The following is a 6,000-nucleotide window of genomic DNA, read 5'->3' on the forward strand; positions in this document are numbered from 1 at the left end:
TCTGAAAACCTTAAGGCCAGTCAAGAACTTCAAAAAGCTTGGCATGACCAGAAGGCTGTCCTGACTGTTTATCAGCCTGGACAGAAGGTGTGGGTGTTGGAGCCAGTTGCCCCAGCAGCACTCAAAGACAAATGGTCTGGGCCCCACACAATTCTTGAGCAAAAGGGAGAGGTCACCTACCTGGTGGACCTTGGAACTCCCAGGAGCCCCCACAGGGTACTCCATGTCAACAGGCTCAAAGCATATGTCGACAGGAAGGACATGAGCTTGCTCATGGCCATAGATGAGGGACAGGAGGAAGAGAGTGACCCTCTCCCAGACCTGCTCACTCAGAATCCTGATGATGGGTCAGTAGATGGTGTTGTCTTTTGTGGCATCCTCTCTGAGCATCAACAGAAAGACTGTAAACAGGTTCTTCAGTCTTTCAGACATATGTTCTCTCTGACACCCAGTCAGATCAATTGGTGTACCCATGAGGTTGACACTGGTGACAGTCGGCCAGTCAAGAGTAAAATCTAGAGGCAGCCTGATCATGTTAGAGACTGCATCAAAACTGAAGTGCAGAAAATGTTGGAGTTGGGAGTCATTGAACCCTCAGATAGCCCTTGGGCTAGTCCAGTAGTTCTAGTGCCAAAACCTCACACCCAGGGTGGTAAGAAAGAGATGAGGTTCTGCGTAGACTACAGGGGTCTCAATGCAGTCACTAAGACTGATGCCCACCCAATACCAAGGGCAGATGAGCTTATAGATAGATTGGCTTCTGCCAACTACTTAAGCACATTTGACCTGACAGCTGGGTATTGGCAAATCAGGTTAGCTGAGGATGCCAAGCCCAAGACAGCATTTTCAACCCCTGGTGGGCATTATCAATTTGTGATAATGCCCTTTGGTGTGAACAATGCACCTGCCACCTTCCAAAGGTTGGTGAATCATGTCCTCACTGGGCTGGATGACTTCTGTGCCGCATATCTTGATGATATTGCTGTCTTTAGCTCCACCTGGGAGGATCACCTGGTCCACCTGAGGAAAGTGTTAGAGGCTCTGCAAGCAGCAGGCCTCACTATCAAGGCCACCAAGTGCCAGATAGGGCAGACACAGGTTGTATACCTGGGCCACCTTGCAGGTGGAAGCCAGGTTCAGCCACTGGAGAGCAAAATAAAGTCAATCAGGGACTGGGCTCCTCCAACCACCCAGACTCAGGTTCGAGCTTTCTTGGGCCTGACTGGTTACTACAGAAAGTTTGTCAGGAACTATGGATCAATTGTGACTCCATTAAATGAATTGACGAGTAAGAAAATGCCAAAAAAGGTTCAGTGGACAGCAGGCTGTGAAAAAGCATTCGATGACCTAAAGCAGGCCATGTGCACAGCACCTATCCTCAAGAGTCCAGACTACTCCAAACCATTCATTGTCCAAACAGATGCTTCTGAGTTGGGTGTGGGAGCTGTTCTATCTCAACTGAATTTTGAAGGTCAAGACCAGCCCATTGCTTTTATAAGCAGAAGGCTGACCCCCAGAGAGAAGAATTGGTCAGCTATTGAGAGGGAGGCCTTTGCTGTGGTTTGGGCCCTGAAGAAGCTGAGGACATACTTGTTTGGCACTCACTTCAAGATTCAGACCGACCATAAGCCCCTCTTGTGGCTAAATCAGATGAAGGGTGAAAACCCCAAACTGCTTAGGTGGTCCATTTCCCTACAGGGGATGGACTTTACAGTGGAACATGGACCTGGTACTGATCATGGCAATGCCGATGGGCTCTCCAGATATTTCCACTTAGAACAAGAAGACTTACCTGGTCAAGGTTAACTTATTGTCCCAAAGTTTGGGGGGGGGTCATGTAGGAGAGTAGGGTCTGCAATCCTATGATCACCCAGATTTTTTGCTTTTGTTTCACTGGTTTATGACTTTCTCTGGCTGTGGGCCTGCCAATCAGACCCACAGCCTGGCTGTTCTCTCTCTAAATTACAACATGTACCCTAGGTACATTACCAATTGGTACTGGGCCACCTTATCAGACCCTGTAACTCAGGGCATAGGTGTACCCAGGGCCTACCAGGGGCTGAAGCATGTATTATGCCACCCCTGGCTGGCCTCCTAAATTTGACACAACTGGCTGCATGACAGCTGGGGCAAAGTCGTGTAATCACCCTTTGCTGTAGATATAGTATACCTATATCTAACCCTAAAAATGGACACACAGATCCCTATCAGTCACTCCTATGGCAGGCCTTGACAATCCTGAAGGCAGAGTGCTTGGAATCGTGTGAGATGGTGCTCTGGCATGAGCTGAGCCTGTCTGCAGCTTGCGGAACCAAGTCCTAATAGCTGTTCCATGATAACGCATACCATATACTCTTAAGTGCATTATAATCCTCGCGGTTAAATGCTATCTTTGGTATTGCTTTATCAAAACATGTCGAGTAAGGTGTCATACGAATTGGAATACTAACCCCTCGCCAATTCTGGCGACGGGGTTAGCATTCCACCCTTCTAGAGGGACACGACATGTATGTAACTGTGAACCCCGGTTAAAGTTAAACGAAGCCTCAGCTCCACAAAATGGATGCTGCCACCACAGACACGAGTCTGACCCCCTGCAGCTGGGAGTCCTTCCAGCGAGGCGAGCCTGGACAAAGGGTTTCCTGTCGAGGGCGGTGCTAGCACCATCCCAGACAGGGTTTTGTGTATCCTGGGTAGGCAGGGCTTTACAGAAAGGTGACTGTTGAGTGGCACCCCGGTGCTCACTACGCATAGGCCGGTCAGAACCAGTTCCAGGGGCACACCTGCCCCTGGCCTCGGGAAAGTCCGGCATGGGAGAGGGGTGTAACCACCCCCCTCCTAGTCCCACCCATAGGCAGGACCTAGTCACCGGGTCAGCCCCTTTTCTTAGTATAAAGATGGGAGCGGGACCCCTGTTCAAATTAGATCATCTTTGGAATCAAGACACGACCTTCTGCGAAAGGACAAGATTCTCCCTTGTGGCTAAGGAGTAGTCACCCTGCATCCGCAGGCACCATCAAGAACACTGCGGTCTGCTGCAAGTCCTTCCTCAGGAATCCGACGACACAGCTCGACGAGACCCGGCTTCCCTGGCACCTCTGACCTCTACTCACCTCTACAGCAAAGCTGAGAACTGTGAGTGCGACGAGACCTCGAGGGACCGGCGATCGCCAAGACTGCACAACTTCTTCACAACAAGCCCGCCGAGTGTCCCTCTGGTGAGTGCTTTGGGGTCCGAGAAGCCCCAACCCTGAGCAGCTCGAGCACCGAAGTTCAGCCTCCCAGCATCTCCACGATCTGCGTGGGGCCCTTCTGCTTTTTGCTGCTCACCGCGTTGTTTGGCTACTAGCCCGCTGGCTTGTGGCCTTCTGAACGACGCCCAACGATGTCACTGCTGCTGGTCTGGTTGCTCCAGACTGGCCCTTGCTCCCTTCCAAGAGAGGAGCACCCCGGACCCTCCTGGTCCACTCCAGACGCCATTTTGATTCCACCGCGTGGGCTTGAATTTGCCAAGGCTTTGTTGCCCAATCCTGGGTCCAGCGACGCCGACAGCTTCATCCATCGTGGGACAGCTCGCTCCTCCATCCTGGTCGCCGACAACGCCTCCTGGTCCGTGAGATCTGCAGAGCACAGCGTCACCCACTCACCTGGTCGAGGTGACTACCATCCGGTGCCCTCCTGGTGCCACCTGACTACTGGCTAGTAGTCACGAACTTGGTCCCCTCTGCTTGCAGGTGTCATCTATCTTCAAGATCCAGGCTTGGATCACTTCGAACTCTCTTCACTGGTCGCCTGCCAGCATCTTTCTTCCAGGCTCCTGGTCTGTCTACGAGGATTCCCGACGTCTTTTGAGACATATGCAGCTGCAGCCCCTGGGCTAGGTAACTTCGGCATTTTGGTGCCCCAGCATAGCCTCACTATCCAAGGGTCAGGATCCACTTTCGGTTTCCTCCTACCAGGTCGGGTTCGCCCGAGAACACTAACTCTGTGAAATCTAGCTACCATAGACTTTGTCCCGCATCACGCGTGAGAGTGTACACTCTGCACCCGAGTCCCCTGGGTCTTCTAGAAGTAATCTAACGATTCTATAGTCAAGTCCTAGCGATTCCAAAGCCTATTAGTACTGTACTTACCTGCTAGTAATTTCGCATTCCACTTTCAGAGTATATGGTTTTCCGTGCCCCTCGGGCATTTGTATATACTGTGCTAACTTAAGTATTTTCGTAAGAGTTTTGTTTTGTGCTTAGTACCCTGTCCTCATAAAGAGTACAGGGCTGTTGTGATTTTAATAAATACACTGTTTATTTTCATAACACTTGTGTGGTGTCCTTTCACTTGGTGTTCAAGGGGTATATGTGTGGTATAACAGCTGGCTTAACACGCCCTCTCGAGTCTTTAGCCTTAGACTGCTCGTATCCACGCTACTAGGATAGCTGGTCTATAAGGTTGACTTACAACCAATCATCAATAAGGGTTGCTGGACTGATACATAGTGTTCACTAGAATAGTGAGCACTGCATATCAGGCCACCTTCTCACACCGACCTACTGTGGATCCTGAGCATCTGGGCCAAATACACCGTCTGCACTTGGCTCTCAGTGGTAGCTACGGTAGAGTATTTGAAGATACCCTTGGGAGGGAGTGTGAATTCAGGTCAGTGAACTTGACTTATAACCCAAAGAGTGCACAGCATTGACAGTAAATCAATGTCCAGTCAAATACTTATTTTTGTAATAAAAAAACATTTTATTTCTAACTCTATACATTCATGCTTGGAATTTACATTTGTGAGGTCAAAAATGGATTATACCATATAGAGTTATTATGTACTAATGTAGCACCAAAGAAATGTTGGGAAGGAGAGTAGATTCATGGTAAAACTTTTCAGAGAAAGGGGCTATTCAGAGGCGGTCTCACATTTAGCATTGAGGAGAGTAGAACAGCAAACCAGAGAGGTTACTCTGTTTGGAGAAATAGACTCCTAAAAGAAACCGACAAAACAGGACTGGAATATCAGATTACAACATCATACACTTCCGCACAGACTCAGATTAGATGCAATCTTTACAAACTTTGGAGAATTCTGAAAACAGATCCAGTAATACCTAGAGGACCAGCTTTAACTTTTCGTAGGGAACCATCTTTACACAATCTACTATTTAAAAATGAATATAAATCTAAATTTAACACAAATACATCTTTTCTAAACAGGGGGCTTCTATAAATGTTCAAAGTGTAAGATGTATAGATATGGATTTAACAATACATTCTCTGCTAATTCTTTTACAGATAAAAAAGTACCTGTCATTAAACACCTTATTTGTAGAGATACCTTTGTAGTATACGATTTATTTTGCCCTTAAGGTAAAATGTGTATTGGAAGTACCATACTACCAATTTATAAACAAAAAATTCCGCATTTAACTCCTTCGATGCTCATAACGGAATAGTTCCATCATGAGCATCAGTGCTTCTGTGCTCATGACGGAACCATACCGTCATGAGGACAGTGGAACAAAATCTCTCTGCTGCAGACAGCAGAGAATTTTCCTTTTCTCCCCCAAAGCCTCAAGAGCTGGGGAAGAGCTTCCCCAGCACCCGAGGCCACCTCCCTGGTTTCTGTAAAATGACGTTTAGTGCGCACGTCGCGCTGTTGTCATTTCTCAGAAACAGTTTCACTTTCTATGTGCTCAGGGGCTATCTCAGCCCCCTGAGCAAGTAGAAAGACGGGTGAGGTGTCATTGGAAAGGAGAGAATCTCCCCTTTCCCATGGTAGCCAGGAGGGTGATCCCAAGCAGAGATTCACCCCTAGGCACCAGGGGAGGTGAGCGGCTCCTTGGGCAAGGGCCTTGCTCCCCCCCACAAAATTGGGCATATACAGTCTTTCTGCTCCCCTGGGAGGCAGATGGGGGCAGTAACCCCAAATCTGCCCCCAGGGGGAGCAGGAAGCCCACTTGACACAAGGGATTTTTTTGTTTTGGGCCTATATAATTAGGGTGG

This window comes from Lissotriton vulgaris, chromosome 4_1 (genome assembly GCF_964263255.1).
Source record: "Lissotriton vulgaris chromosome 4_1, aLisVul1.2, whole genome shotgun sequence".
Taxonomy (NCBI): Eukaryota; Metazoa; Chordata; class Amphibia; order Caudata; family Salamandridae; genus Lissotriton; species Lissotriton vulgaris.